Below are 16827 nucleotides of genomic sequence, written 5' to 3'. Positions count from 1 at the left end.
AGTGCCTGGACACCGCCAGGTCTGTGTCCTTCCTTCCACCCTCATGGGGGCTCTTTCCACCCCCATACCATTCTCTCTTTATCCTTTACACGTACTGGACCCTTGTGGCTCTTTCCTCCAGACCCATCTTTCACTCTGCTATTACTTCTGTCATTTCCACAATGAGAAGACAAGCAGAGATGAGGTATTTTGTTGTTATACCGCATGCTGTTAATAGCTTTGATCTGCAGACAATTACAGAACGTACTGAAGCTTCTGGTTCTGCCAGCTCTGTATCTGGAGCTCCCTATATTCCCTGTTTAGCTTTCTTTTTAATTCGATTCTACCTAAATCTGTAAATAGCTATGCATTTATGCCTAGGGCATTCTTTGAGAAATTGTAGAACTGATTGGATGTATTATTCTAAAGTTTCCACGTTCCAACCAAAAAGACAAACGCCACCACCCTGAGAATAAAACCTTGCTTCATTTGACTACCTGTGTTATCTGCAGAGGCCTTCCTGGGGCGAGCTATTTGCAGGGTATACAGAAGCAGGTGTGGCTTTCATGTTGCTGTGAAGGTGAAGCCATTGTGACAGGAGCTAGGGCTGGTTTCATAAAGACAGTTTGAAAAGACAAAACCAGGACATTGGCTTTACTTCACAGGTAGGTGAAAGAAGGCAAGGGGCACAGCTAGACGAGCTAGGAACCAAGAACAGCCAGCTGGAGAAAGTTCTGTGATCAATATCCAAGAAAAGGTTTTATTTTATTTTTTTTTTATGAAATTCACCATTAGAGATATTGAGGAGGCCTATGTATTTAATTCCTGAGTTTTGAGGCACTGTAATAGAGCTGTCAAACAAAGATACAGAAAGTGCCACTGTTTCCACTAGACATGACAAGCTAAGGATTCCCAACAAAGTAAGCTGTCGAGGCCACCTGAAGAGGGATAATGAAAGTGATTACATCAGCAAAGAGGAAGGAACAATCCAGGTAAAGAGTTGGTGGATGTTTGATCTTGGAGGGTTGCTGTTACCTCCAGTGCAGTCATCCAAAGCTGTCTAAAAATTAAATAGGCTAAAAGAACAAGAATGCCTAGGATTTCTTCCAGGAATTTCTGTAGTTACCTACTAGGCATCAAAGGATACTTCTTTTGAACCTTCAAATATACAAGGAGGTCACATGCGCTAGTGACTGCAGATTTGGTAACCTATTATTCATTATTTTCTTTTATTGATTGTTTTACAGTTCTAAGGCATGTGTGTTGTTTGCTGTGTCACACACACACACACAAGTTGCACAGAATTTTTATTTTATTTTATTCATTTTATTTTATTTTATTGTTTTATTTTTAACACGAGTAACAGTGACTGTCAGTAATGACAATGACAGCCTATTTTTTTCCTTATTAGTTCTGATCAGGGGTTCTTATATGAATATTAAATCCAGTTTTCATGATGAATGGTGTCTTCTGACCAGGACAAAAAATGTCAGGTTGAGCTGGGATATTTTCTATATACAGAAGACTACAGTCTTCTTTAAAGATTACCTTTAAAAGCCTAAAATCACAACAAATTAAAGACTTGGCTTAACTACTTTCATAAGCCTTTTAAAAGGGAGTATTACATGTAATACTTGGGCAATACTGACATTCAGGACAAAGAGACAAGCCAAAGCAATGAGAAAATTATGGAAAATTAAGATATTGCCCACAAATATAAATAGCCACTAATTAAATATCTGTAGTTAGAAAAATAACGTACATTTTTTTTAACTCTAGGTGGCAGCAGTGGAACAAAATAGAGAAAATGTATGATTATGATTATACTTGCTCACTGTTAATACAAAATCCATTAATTAAATACTGCTGCTGCTATTTCTTGACACAGTATTACTTTCATACTCTAGATGGCAGCAGCACCACAAAATACAGAGAAACGAGATTCATTATATTCATGCTAAATTCAAATATCCATCCTGTACAAGTTTGTGGAGATTAAAGTTGGAGAGGATGAAATGCATATTTCCTGTAGGCATTTTTGCACTACAAAAGAAGAAGGAGAAGAAACTAACAAACAACAATTGTGAAATATCAGGTACCATTAGAGATGCATCACTTGTGAAGTAAGGCTACATTTTTATCACTCTTAGTACATTTTTGCTAATGAGAAACTGATATGCAGAAAATGTAAATGACACCGCCCCTCCAGCCAGGTGCAGTAAACTGATCCTTAAATATTTCCACCTGTGAATATCTGTCAAGGATCTTGCTTTTTTTTGTTAAGAGGATTACATTTATTTATTTTTTGCGAGAGAAGAGAGTAACAGTAATCATAGCAGATATTCAGTCTTTAAAATTGGAAGGTTTTGTATGTAACAGTTCAGAAGGACTTCATATATTTTGGTATGGGTCAAAGAACTTTGAGGCAAAAAATAAAACATTTACTGTAGATTATACAAAGTTTTGGTAAAACCCATTTTGAATATAGTTTAAGTAGAAAGCATTGTAGGTGCCAGCTCAACAGAAGGCTGATCCGGAGGTAGAAGTGGGAGGGATTGGTGGTGGAACTACATAATCTCAGCTCCACTGCTTTTTCCTCTCCTGAGAGAGAGTGGATGAAAAACTTAAGCAACCCAGGAATACTTTCGTGTTCCTGCCAGGTGAGGTTGTGCTAAATTCTACAGGGAATGATTTAAGTATAGCAAGTTTGTTGTTCGTATTGTTGTGGGTGTCTACCCTATGTATTTTAATGCTATTATGACCAAATAACCAAGTATCCCCCAGAGATTGCATGATAGGCAGTGTAATGCATCACCAAATGTAAGTGCCAAATACTAAGGCAAATCCGGTGTATGAAGGGATTCTCTTCAAATGCAGGAAAAATAGAATTTACTGCTGAGGCAGAGGATAGACTTAAACAAAATGGGACACTTTCTCCAGCTGGCTGGAGTATTAGCCTCAGTCACAGAAGCTTCCCGAGGATTAATTAGAGTATCGTCTGGTCCAGTTTTAATTGTGTTAGGAGCGGATTGTGTCAACCACAGATTGTTGCCCAGTGCCATAACAGGGTCATATTATGGAGATGATTCCATTGACATCCTTTGGGAGTGTGCATTGTTCAAATGTACAAATTTGTATGCTGAGTGAGATGACCAAATGCGATCGGGGTGAGTAGGAAATATGAGAGACCCAAACACTAATTGGGGTCCCATCAGTTGGTTTTTGTTGTTGTTGTTGTTTGTTTGTTTTCTTTGAGCACTTAATAGTTTATCAATCAGGAAAGGTTTTTGATCTATGTTGCTAATTGGAAAAAAAAATCATTAGTTATTATTTTGTCATTAATATTATGTCTCTTAATAAAAACAGAAAGAAGAAGGAAAATTGATCTGGTATAACTGGTATTAAGCTAAAGTGAAAGCTAAGGCAGTAAACTTACTGAATGAATACTAACTGAAGTATTTTGTTATATTAAATAGATGTTTGTTAGCTATTGAGATACTGGATTGTAATTAAATCGTGGAATTAAATCATACAATCACCAGTACCACAGTGACTGTAAACCCTGCAAAATTCATTATGTGCTCTCTGATTATAAACCCTGAACAATTTCATCTGCCGAATCTGTAACTCAGAAATGGTTAATATTTTAACAGAGAAATGGAGGAAAAAAAAAAAAAAAAAAAAAAGCACCTGAACAAAACTTTTGGAGAAAAATATAGTCTCCTTTCATTTCGTTTCTTTTGTGGTGGCTAATACGTTCCTTTTCTCAAAAGTAAGCTTATCAGACTATTGCTTTAGACTACTTGAAACTATTATAAAGTGTTTTTTTTGGCACTTTTCCCAGATAAACTACAGGTGCTTATAACAAACAGGCCTAACTGCATTTCAAATCCTAAAATTAAATTAGAAATATTTTGGATGTTCCTCACCAAGGAAAAGCAGGGATAAAGGTAGATAAAGGAAAACATATTGAAGCCTGCAAAAAAAATTGCAGCTCTTCTGTTCTCTGGCTTTATAGTCTCTTGGAATACAAGGTGAAGTAATCCTAGAACCAAGTGGTGGTGTTGGCACTGTGCTTCTCATTACCAGGCTTTCTTCACAATGCAAAAAGAAGCCCATGCCCAGGGCTGCAGAGACAGCCCTGAAGCTCTGTAGTTAGATGTGTTGAGGCTTCTATTTTCTGGTGAATACCAGGTGCCACTTGGACTGTGACGCTTAATGTCTTTTGAGGTCCTGTATAACTTCATGGCTGCAAATCGGTGTAGTCCATGAGATCAGAGCCTTCTGAGGATTAGGCACTGCTTAGCCACTTGTCCTGTAGGTACAAGTACCTGCTGGGGGAGCTGTTCCAGGGAGACAGTGATTCCATGGATATAGTGGGTTTTTTTCCTATTAAAATGAGATTCCCATTGAACTTAACACTGCGGTGTTAATTTTGCAAAATGTATATGTGCATTCTCTCTTTTACTCCCTCCATGCTGTATCCAGGTTCACAGACAAAGCCGTTCTACCGGTGGGATGAAAAAGCACAGTGAAAGAAAGGGCGTTGCATCCTTCACCTGGGTAACATCTCTGTTCTTTCTCTGCTTTGAATAGATTCTTTAAAGGCTTGGACAACTCTTGATGGTAGACATCCCATTAGCTGGTGCCAGCTAATGTTGCTGATGGGATGAGGGCAAGGACTGCTGCTGCCTTCTCCATAGTAATATCCATATAGTAATAGTAGTAGTGTTATTTTCTACCCACCATTTAATTTGCCAGTTGAATAGCAGCTACATACTGCAAGAGGCTAATCGGCTTATTGTTTTGTCTGTTTCCTGTTTTATTGCACTAACTTTTTGAATATTTCTTTAGAGGGAAGTTCCTGTGCCCGAGACTATAATATACTTGTATACTGTCTGACCTCCTGTTTAGTTTTACGTAGAAAGGACTGAAGACATGTTCTGGAAAGTATCTTGAAGTGGAGTAATGCAGGAAGAGAGATGATACAAGAAGGCTATAAAATGTATGTTTTCTTTTGAGAGCAAAAAATGCATTAAGACATAAACATTTGCTGTGCACGAGTGCCCAGCTCTCTGATACAATGCCACTTCATTGAAGTGGTCCTCTCAGCCTGTGAGGAACTGTCGTTAGCCAGAGAGACATAAATTACTCCTTGCTTTGTGAACTACTATAATGATCAAGCATAGAGGTGTCCTAATGTACTGAAATGAGACAATGACTGAAGATGTTGAAAAGCACTTACTGAGATTGTCACAGAAGCCTTGCAGCACAAGCTGGCTCCTTTGAAGTTTTCTCCAGCACTGTTGGAAAACTTTTTTTTTTTTTTTCCTTATGCTTTGCAGATCATTCCTGTGGGCTCAAACATAGAGGTACCCCCATTCGCAGTCTTACCCTGTAGGCTAAACTGGTTAGTCATAAATCCTAAAGAAAGTGATTCACCAGCGCTTTGATTGGCCTCCAATGGACATTCTCTAAGCTTGTTGCTCTGGAAATATTGCTAACAGCAGGGCAATTCTCCAACTAATATTTGATTAATAAAAAGATCTTTGCTTAATAGAATGTGGAGGTTGTGTAATGAGGGGGACTTCCATGTAGGTAATATAAACGGTTCCCCGGTATGGAAAATTATGACAGGTTCTTTAATGTGAAGTCCATGAAATAAAAGTTGCTCAAAATTATAAATCATTGTACACAGAAGAGAAAGTACCATTCAGATGAAAGCACTGTACCCAAATAATCTTACATACTGATCAGTGTGAAATTTCTGATGTAGCTGAGGCATTCAGCTCATTTGAAGATGACTTCACCTGTTTTTTACTGTCACTGTGGTAATGCAAACCAGAGATGTACAGCCTTGTTAGCTGTGAGAGTTGGATCTCTGCTTTACAAAGCCCTGTAACCCACAGCTCCTCCTCCTGTCTACAGCAGCCGCTGATGGTGTTCCCTCTTCCAGCAAGCAGCTGTCACCCTCTTTCATACAGCAGTCAAATCCACTTTCACCGCTTCAACAGGCAGCAGCTCTGTTGAGTGACCTCATGTCAAGCTTTTCATCCACTAGAACCCCAAAGTCCTTCTCGACTGGGCTGCTCTCAGCTTGTGTCTGGGATTGCCCCATGCCAGGTGCAGCACCTTGCACTTGGCCTTGTTGAACCTCACCAGGTTCACATGAGCCCACTTCTCAAGGTTGGCCAGGTCCCTTTGACTGGCATCCCTTCCTTCTCTTGGTGTTGTCAGCAAACTTGCTGAGGGTGCACTTGATCCCATTGCCTGTGCTGGTCCCAGGGCAGACCCCTGAGGGACACCACTCATCACCATACTCCAGCTGGACATGGAGCCATTGACCACAACTCCCTGGGTGCAGCCTTCAAATGAATTCCTTATCCAAGTCCTCGATCCACCCTTCAACTCTTCAGGTTGGATATCACGATGTCATGTGGGACCGTGTTGCAGACCTTACAGAAGTCCAGGTAGTCAGTCGGTCTTCCCTTGTCAACTCATCTTCTAAACAATCTACCATCAACTCCACTGTGTAAGCAGTTATCCTCTTTACCTCTCAATTAGCTTTCACAGCCTCTGGAAGTACCTGCTGCTAGACCTAACTTCTGTAGGAGGCTGCTACATGAGAGGAGGAAGTAGGCAAAAAGTCTGGACAGGGATGAGGACAAAATGTTGCTTATTTAGTAACCGACTTTGAGCAATATATTTTGAACCAAGGAGCTCAAACCTAGGAGGAAAAAAAAAAAAACCTCAGCATTTCATACTGAAAGCAAGCATTATCTTTGAAGCATGAACAAGCTGCACCAGTAATGCTCTCAGCTGAGCACGCAGTTTCTTAGTTTGGCTTTGCTGATAACTAAAAATTAACAATTCAGCATAAGTCTTAATATAAATGTCTCTCTGTCTGCCACCTGCTAGACTTTCCTCCAGTACTTTGTCCATCTTCATGCTGTATGCATCAGTATTAGCAATGACGGATTCAGCAACGTGTACCTTGAACTTTAGAACAGTGACTTGGCACCTCAGCCCAATACAGCTCGAAAAGGACTGCACTCCCTTACAGCATACCCAATCTTCTCTTAAAAGGTTACATGTCAAAAGATCACCAGACTATATTCCCAGGCTTTTGAGAAAATGGAGAGTATCAAAGCAAGATTTGGTATTTGTTTTATGATACTATTTCTATTCTGATAAGGAGTAGGCAGGTGCATGCTTTTTTTCCATAAAGAAGTTAACTCTTTCATTATGTTCAATCTTATCTACCATCTTTTAACTGCATTTTACTTTAGCTAATTTTTCCAGACCTGGGTGAGAGAGTAAGACAGCATTTTTTCCTCCTTTTTTTTTTTTTGTCCTGTCAACAGAATTGCTTTCTAAGTTCCATGTAGTTACATGTGTACACATGTATCATCTATCCAGATTCATTCAGTACAAACTGAAATTTTAAATCCAGAGGTCTTGACTGACTGGAAGTGAAAGCCTAAAACATTATGCATGTATAACATGATGAAACAGTGGAAACGCAAGCTTTAACTACAGTTTCAGTTGCTGGGTTATGGTGCCAGCAGACTGCAGGGTTGCAGGCTTTCCAAACCCGGTAGTATAAAAACCAAAACCTTTGCTTTTAAACTGATCAAATTTTGTGCAGACTCATTGACAGACAGTGGTAATAAGTCTACTCTGCAGAGAAGCATGTGTAGAAATTCAAGTATCGTGTAATCTCATTATCAAAGAGAAGCCGAAGCTTTGATGTCAACAGGAGTCCATCTGTGGACTTTGATATATAATTAATTTCTGTAATCTTAATTATTTTTCCTCTGTTTTATTATTATTATTTATTTATTTTTATTGCATCATGAAATAGCGTTCTCCTAAGAGACAGCAAGCCGTTCAGGGATTTTCTTTTCTCTTTTTTTATTTTTTATTTTAGTTTTAGTGGGAGTATTTCCTGTTAGTTGAGTTACTATGAAAAAGTGCAATGCCTCTGTCTAGAATGATGGTAGAAGATATGTGTCTCTAAGAGAGATGTAGATGGCATATTGGCCATATGAGGGATGCACAAGAATGATGAGTAGTAATTCATTCAAAATCCCCAGTCGTAGTACTTTGATGTATTATCACAATATAATCTTGTGTGTTAATAGCCGATTATAATATGTACATATACAGGGCAGTAATTAGCCAGGTGAGCTTTGCTTATGTAAATTCTACTGTCTGTGTTTAAAACTGATAGTGGCTGTTACTTAATAGTGTTTAAAAAAAAAAAAAAAAGGCATGCAGCAGCTTCAGATGGGGGACTGTGGGTTTGGAAGACTGTATCCACAGTTATTTGTTTCCTCCTCACTCTTTACTGAAAATTCCTAGGAAAATATTTTCCACCCAAGAACTCTAGTGTTTCTCTAGTTCAGTGATATTAATCTTATTTAGCTGTGTGCCCTTTTCACAGACTCAAATTAATGTGTCACTTTTCTCTGCCACACAGAAGAGGGATGAGTGAGGAAGAAACAAAACTTTTCTGAAAGCAAAAAGAAAGGCTTTATTATGTGAAGCTTAAACAGAAAAGCAAGAGTGACAGGATTTCCATACAACTGCAAGATTATCTTCTTTAAATGTGTAACTCGTGTTTGCTCTTTATGGGTAGATTGTTAGACTGTATATTCAGCTCTCTCAAGAGGCATTTAGGACTTCAAATAGAGTAATAAATTAATTTGCGAGATAGAGACAATAATGAAAGATTCCATTTCAAACCACTGACGTGAAACTTTTGTGGAATTTTCAAACATTAGAAAGCGTAAATGACAGCCTTATTTACTTGCGTAAATGAACCCACCAATGAAGTAAAATACAAGATTGACAGCATTAGGAAAAGAAGCTCCTTTTTTATCTACAAAAGAGATGTGACTTACAACAGTGTTATTACTAGCTTTCTTCCATGATACTTGACCACCTCATGACCCTGAGAGGCCAACCACAACAAAGTGAGGGCAGATTAGAGATCTGGTGTATGCAATCCTTGCTTTTTCTTGGATAACTAAAGTTACTCTTGGTAACAAGGAGATGATGAGTTGACACCCATCATCTAAGAAAGGAAACCATTAGTTTACTCAGAAGGCCAATATGAAGCTACCAGATGGGAACAGTTTTCTGTCACTATCTGTCAAGGCTAGAGTGTAGCTATCCAGCCTCCTGTGACATCAATTTTATGCTGAGAGCACAGCAGTCTCAAAAACCACTGAAAAGCCATTTAGTTGTAAAGTATAAGAAACATCTGTCAGAGGCTAAAAGTGTTAAAGGAATGCTTAACCGTACATTGAGTTGGCAGATTCTTAGGCTCAGATTACAGGAAAAAAACATTAGCAATGAAAGTCCACAAGATTTATCCTAATTTTTCAGATTACTTCCTCAGAAAGTCTCCTTTTGAACTGCTCTTCAACAGAAGAACAAATGTGTAGACTTCAATGCTTAATAAAGCTAAAAGCTTCTCCCTGGGGTAATTGAAATTTTTCTATCAAAGGATAGATAGACCTGGTTGCAGCTGCAACAAAGAAGAAACATATAAAGCCAAGTGGAAAGCAGTTAGACAGCATTGGTGGTGTAGGACCATTGAACATGGTCTTGCTAATTGGAATCTATAGCACAGGACATTCAACTACATGCTGGGCAAATGACCCTGAAAGTTTCAAGTCTATCTAGTATAAAAAAAGTTCAGATGTAAAAATAATCATACGAATGATGGATTCTGTATTCTTGAATGGGCATAACCAACCAGAGATCTGGGTAACTGGCAAATTTCTTTTTTAAATAAGGCCCTTTGAGTCCCATATATGCATCTACTTTCACAAGCATTTCAAAACCTGTCTTCTAATAATTTCACACAGAGCTTTCAGAGAAGCAATTTTCAAAAGAATGAAAGTAATGAAACACAGCAAAGTTTTACATTTTTATTTCTGTACTTTGGGAGAATTCCTATTGAAGACAGAAGGCAGTTCAAATTGGAATTTCTTTACTGCCAACAAAAATGTGTGACTCTTGATCTAATGAAAAATTAGAGAGATTGAAAAGCAGAAGTAGACTTAGGAAGGATTTCAGTTACAGCAGGATGCAGCCCTTATTGCATTTGTAGTTCAAACTGTGATCTTTAAGGAGACCTAAATTGCTCCAGAATGTGGAATTTAGGGTATATGAGACTTTCTTTTCTCAGGGGTACAAGTATGGGTAGCTAAGACATCAGGCTTCATTGTTATGTATTTAGAAAACATATTTCAATTTAAATAAAATGCCCTTTAATGATGAAAATGTTCAGTTCTTAAAACATTTGTCATGTCAATTAAAAGTTGTTCAAAATGGTTCCATACAGTGGAACTTGTGAATTTTGTCAACATTTCCATTCCTGCAATCTGATTTGGATAAGCACAATATTTTATACAGAAAAAGGCTTTGTATTATTGTGATTGCTATTGGTATGCAAGGTTCACTGGGTTAAAATCTAAAGTGGCATTCTCACACTCTCTGTAGCTCTGTTAGCATAAAGGTATTTATGGGAAGTGAAACAGATACTAAATAAAGTACCTGTCTATGTACTTGTATGTGCTGGGGCCTTCAAAAATTAAAGCATGGAAAGACAGAAATCTGCTTCTGGAACTCTCAAGAGCCAGAGTACTTTGAGTTGCGAACCAGTCAGTTGTTAAAATGAATTATTTTGTGATTTAGATTACATCAACTAATCCTACAGGACAAGGTACAGCTTTGTCTGAACGCGGGTGTTTCCTTTTTTGGTGTCCTGTGGCATTAAGTTCTTATACCTCAGATCATATATTTATGATTATTATGATAACAACATGCTTAGTGTCCACTGCCTCATGCAAAGCTTGCTCAGGACTTCATTGCCTTCTTGTTAGTGTAGGCACTGACTTTAAGAAATTAAATACTAATACTCAGAACAAGAGATCAAACGTGCCTATTTTGATGTTTGAAAGACACAGGTAGTAAGTGATGTAACCTAAAGTTACATTACCTGAAAGCCTGTTCTAGTCCAGTCCAGCACCAGAATGCAGACCTCTATCTACACAACACTGACACTAAACTCAAAGCTGGTCCTCATGTCAAGTCAAAACAGAGGTAGTCTAGCAGCAGTCTTGTCTGAGGTTAAAGAAACAAAATTGTACCAAGAGTAGAGTAAAATAAAGTGTTTTCCTTTCCCAGTTTCTATTGAAAGTACTCAGGAGACAAAAATGATTTCATTTGTGTTCATGTGGGTAACTACGGTGATAGGGAGAATAAAATGCTTAACACTTGGAGATCAGAACTTCCAGGATTGGCTATCTAAAGCTCATAATATGAAAGCTCAATATGACAGGCCTGTCCGCACCGTTACTTCACCGTGACCTCACATGATTACAGTGGTACCTCTCTGGTACTCAGTGCACTTCACTTCATGGCTTGGAACAAAGTCAAGCACAAGCTAGGTTATTTTTGATCAGTTGCATTCAGACTAGCATTCAAAAGCAGCAGAATCCAAGTGATAATGAAAATTACCAAACCAAGCCAAACCCATGAAAAGTTGCTCTGTGAATGGATGAGCTTCAGACCACCGCATAAAGTCCATTAAACAGCACTGTTCTCATCTGAGTTCATTAAAATTTCAGTGAAGTGATTTTGCATTTTCTTTGCACTGTGCCAGGATGAACATTGTGCTTACAGCAGGCATTGTCTAGTGCTTCTCTTTGCTTTTAAAATCACAACAAACTTTTAGTTCTATTTTGCTTACTTTCCTGTGCTGCTACTGAACAAAAATATGAAGACCAGCCAAGTAATTGTAAGACAGACGCTCATCCAGTGTGAAAAAAACAAGGTTCATATGTTGTAACTCAGTGTAAAATTACTTTTCACATAGTACTGTTGCCTGGATTTATATATTTCTTTTGCTGAGAATGCATATTATCTTGTAGATTTTGAACAAATGAAACCTGAGTCATATTTACTCATCATTACTTCATCATAAATACAGACTGCAGTCAAAAATGATTTCCTTTTAGCATTGTTTCTTGATGTCTTCCTTATATAATTTAATTAGTTTGGTGACTTTTCTTTTTTTCTTTTTTTTTTTTTAGACTGCAGTGACAAAGCAGAGTGTAACAGTAAATACCCACTGCATCCTGTGAATTATTAACATGTTTCATCCTACTAAGCATGGGGGGTTTTAAATGCTATATCTGTGGGACATTTTCTTTTCACTGTGTCTAGACACAGGAAGATAAATGTGAGTGCTATCAGTTGCAAAACACACAAAATAAACTAGCTCCAAAAATTCTCCCTTTCAAGGTAAGTATGAGTGCTTATTTACAACAATAGGAACACTTGTTATTTCTCCTTTCTCTGATTTCCATACCAGACAGAGCTTTTAAAACTGCGCTACACAAAAATGTTTTTACATACACTCACTTAGCAACACCTTTTGTGGATCCTATTTTCAGAAGCGGTGTCTCCTTACAGTACTTGCAGATGTATCTGGGCATGGCACATGCAGTCCAGCTAACCTCCAGACAAATATTCATTCATTTGCAAAGGTCAGGAATGCATTTGTAAAAGGCTGCTGAAAATTGGTAGAGATCCCTCTTCAGCTCAATAATTCAAATAGTGCAAAAATCACAGAGAAGGACAAAAGCAAACAAAACACAAGTTTTTTCTCTGTTTTCTTTCAATTTTTATAGCAAACCACTGGCCCCTTATACAGCCGCAGCCCAATAGGATAATCTGTGTTGAGACAATGTGCATAAGCTTCGTGCCGTAAAATATTAGATCCTCTGATGTAATTGCATGGGTCTAGAGGAGCTGAATTTACATGTCTCCCAAATTTACTTATGATACCCAAGAACATTACGTGGAACAAGGAAATCATAAACCCCCCACACTTGGAAGCATATCATTTTTCAGAAGAACTTCTCCAAGACTTTTTCTGAGTTGTAATGTAGTTTTGTCATTTGGTAAAATGTAAGAAGCCAATATGATCTTACCTTATAATATCCTTCAAATACTCATTTGTGTTGCTTGTCTCCACTGAGGTAGTTTACAGAGGATCTAAGTGCTGCCAGCTGCCTAAGCTTCTGCTAAGGCTGGAAGTCTCTGGAAGTCTCTATGTCCCTCATAGGTATCACCCTTCTGCCAAAATTTCAGAAAGAGTAACTGAACCAGAGCTTTTTATCCACTTAAATTTGAAGCTAGATGATTTTTTTTATCATTATTTTATGTTTTTATAGCAAAAGTTTCTAAGTGTCAGCATTTTCCCTCATTGAATAGAATGCAGAACCCAGGTTCTATACTGAGGGTTTGTAAGTAAAGGTACAAGTCTGAATTTATTTGACCTTGATTTTTGCCTGTCTTTCACAAAATTTGCTAGAAAGGCATGCTTTAGGGGGGTTTATTTTATTGGAGGTAAGGAATACGTGCAGAAAAACACGGCAATACCCCCTTGTTTTCCTAACAGCAAAGACACTATAGTTAATTGGCACAGAAATAACTGATTAGTTGAATCTACAAAAAACAATTACAAAATTTAACCATCAGCCTACTAGTAGTTCAAGAGGGCTATCAATTTGCATATTTCTTCGTAAGTAAATATAATCTTAGTTTAAAAGATCACTATTCTGAGATGTTATGCTGTTGATTTCATAGATGTCTCAATCTTGTCAGGGTCACTGAACATGGCTACAATTTTTCTGCTTTTGGGTAAGATGAACATGTAACATTCTCATGTCAGAAGGTCCCAGAATGACAATTCCTTTCTGACCTTTAGTTTCACAGATGACAGGATTTCCACGGATTCATTTTTGTATGAACTAGAGCATAGCTAATAGTGATTTTAAAATTGCTAGTGACACGACTCTAAAGAACCCTTTATTACTTTGCCCTCTTACCTGGGTACTTGCAGCTTGTGGCCAAAAAAAATTCTTTGAAAGTAATTAAAACTCTACTACAATACTGTTCCACTGTGAGTTGTATTTTCAGTCCTTGGGGTTTGTGGTGGTGGTGGTAGTGTTGGTGGTTTTTTTTGTTGTTTGTTTTTTGTCTTTTTCCTGAACTCTCTCCAGTTTGCCATCGTATTTCCTGCACTTTAGACAATGGCCTTTGGGGGAAATGGGAAAGGGGGTTGTTTGGTTGTTTGTCTGTTGGAATCAATACTTTCAAAGTCTTCTATAGTGAAACTACAGTTTACATTGCCCATGATACATCACTGTCACAAACGCTTTTTCCATCCTAAAACTAGGCTGCTTTCTTAATTTTATTATTTTATTTTGAAAGACTGTTCCAGAACCTTTCTCATCCTCCCATGTTTACCTCTAATTTCCAAATTTATTAATGGTCAATCTATACTTGCTTGAGAATCTTTTTGGTAGCCTTGTTTTCCATCTTGTATTGCCTTAGTCTCTCTTTGGTGGTTATCCTCCCTGTGTGCCTTGATGTATTTGAAGACAACAATCGTCATCCCTTAGCCTCTAATCCTTCACCCTTTCTTTTGCTCACTTAAACAAACCAACCCTTTTTCTCCTCTTTCCAGCCATGCCCACCAAGGCAGGGAATCCTGCTATTCCTTGTTTGCTGTCCTTTTGGCATGATGAAGCTTGCTCTTACATTGCAGAATAGTTCCAACAGAGAGTGGTTCAAACAGAGTTCTTCATAACATCATGGACAAGACATTTCAATGGGAGGTGACAAAAAAAAAAAATCTGCTTCCTGATGAGAACTCTTCTATAGAAGATAGGTGGCAGTTTCATTGTAAGTGTTGAAAAAGGAAAATAAACAGAAAAATCACCTTCCGTAGTCTTGTGAAAAAAGTTGTAAGTAGCTAATGGTCCTCCCTTTCAATATCTCAGTAAATACAGTAACTTAATTTAGTAGTTACATCTAATTTATATTAAGTGAAAAGTGAACTCAAAATAGCTTTGTCGTCTACAACCTGGTTGATGTGCTCCAAACTATTATGGCCCACAACCTAATAATCTCTCTTCTACCCCAATTTTCACTTAAGTGTAGCAATCTGCTTCAGTATTAACCCGTAAATAACCCTGTCACTTTAACTGCTACCATGTGCACGCTTTCAGAAAAACAAATTTTATCAGGCAAATTCAGATGCAGATTGCGTTTGGCTCAAGCCAGTTCTTGTTATCATTGCTGACCAGAACTGTACCCCGCTTTGCAAATATGGACACCCAAGCACCTCAGGAAGTTCTTGGATATTTTTTGTTTGTTGTTTTTTTGTTGTTGTTGTTAAAAAACAAAACAAAACTGAACACCTTTTTTAACAGCTGACATTAAAAGACTGTTTCTTGGAAGCTGAATAAACCAATCTCAGGCTATGAGGTCTTGGGGCAATTAAAACTTCTGCCATACAATTTTTGCAGCACAACTGTTTGCTTCATATTGTCAGCTCTCATAGCTTATCCTGGAAAGTCCTGAGTGCCCTCTACCCACAGGAAGGAGGGCACTTAGCATTTTGCATGAAGGGCTCTCTTACCTATGCATGGTCTAGGCACCATTAACAATTGTGGGTAATTTTTAAAGATGTTACAAATATTTATAATAAAAAGTACTCTTCAACATTCCTTGGAAGAAATATGATGTAACAATGAGAATAATCAGGCATATGGAATGGGAGAAGAGTAGATAATACAGTTGTGGGGTTTTTTCTTAGCATTACCTCATATCCAAGATAATATTGTTTTTGTTTTGTTTTGTTTTCATAGCATTACCTCACACCCAAACAAAGATATGAGTTAGAGTGGAAGAAGCATGGTGTTGTCAGGAACTAGCAGAACCTTTTTGTTTGTTATTTCTGCACTCATTTGTGTATCATTTCCCTTCATGCTTCATTACAGCAACTCAAAGCTCTACATAGGTAGAGCCTGCGACTTCAGCTGCACCTACCACCTCCGGCCCAACCCTCTCAGCTCATCCCCCTGCCCCCAAGGGACGCCCCGGACCACACCACCACAGAGTATGAGCGACCTGAGTGATGCCACAGCTGTCTGGCACGTGGTGGGGTTAGCCAGGACATTGCTGCTAGCCTAGCAGATGCTGTGAAACTTTTGCTCTCTCTCCCTCACTGAGGCACACTGGGTTGTCTTTAATCAGCAGTTGACTTGCCCAGTATTTCTAGTCATGTATTACCTGAAGTCCTCACCCCTGACAGATACGGTAAAAGCTTGGAAAAAAGCTACAGGGAGGAGATTATTAATATAGAGTACCCAGAAATTAATGCTTTTCACAGGCAAAATACTATTTGTCTTGTGCTTGTGTTTATTTGAGGCTGACTTCCAACAGGGATGACCAGCAAAAAGGCCATTTTAAAGCACTGCTATCGATATTCACAACTGCTGTAAAAACCATACGCATTTGGCAAGGATGCGGGCCTTTCCCCGAGCTCTGCATGACTAAGCTGACGTGCAGCACTGAGCTCACGGCCAAACTCAGGCCTGAGTGCGGCGTGCGGGTCACGAAGGAGCACCGGGAGGCAGCCCCTTGGTTTTTATTTTTGATTTTTATTTGTCCTGCAGCAGAGCGCGGGGGAGGCCGGGGTCCACCCCCTTATGGGCGCCTGGTGCACCGCGGGGGCGGCAGGCGTCCCCTGAAGCCTTAAGAAAAATAAAAATACCACGCCTGACAACAAAACGCCGCATTTCCCTCAGGCCCGCAGCGCGGCGGCCATTTCCCCGCGGCGGCAGCAGGGCGGGGCGCGGCGCCACCTGCGCCTCAGGGCGGGCCCGGCCGCGGCCCCCTCAGCCCGGCCGCCTCAGGGGGCGGCCCCGCAGCGGCCGCTCTCGGCCGCTCCCACTCCCTCGGGGGAGGGGGGGG

At 39.0% G+C, this 16827-nt stretch overlaps 2 long non-coding RNA genes across 2 annotated transcripts; one reads left to right on the top strand and one right to left on the bottom strand.

Moving 5' to 3' along the window:
* The first annotated feature begins 440 nt into the window (after positions 1-440).
* On the top strand, positions 441-5437 carry LOC310904157. Its single transcript, XR_014588082.1, has 2 exons — positions 441-4542; positions 4834-5437. It is a non-coding gene; the product is annotated as an uncharacterized lncRNA (long non-coding RNA).
* On the bottom strand, positions 1284-16792 carry LOC310904160. The gene is made up of 2 exons (XR_014588085.1): positions 12993-16792; positions 1284-6706 (listed from the first exon to the last, which is right to left on the bottom strand). It is a non-coding gene; the product is annotated as an uncharacterized lncRNA (long non-coding RNA).
* Positions 16793-16827: the final 35 nt, after the last annotated feature.

The sequence above is a fragment of the Anser anser genome (assembly GCF_964211835.1).
Source record: "Anser anser genome assembly, chromosome: 9".
In the NCBI taxonomy this organism is placed as follows: domain Eukaryota; kingdom Metazoa; phylum Chordata; class Aves; order Anseriformes; family Anatidae; genus Anser; species Anser anser.
This window is presented reverse-complemented; position numbering and strand designations above follow the sequence as displayed.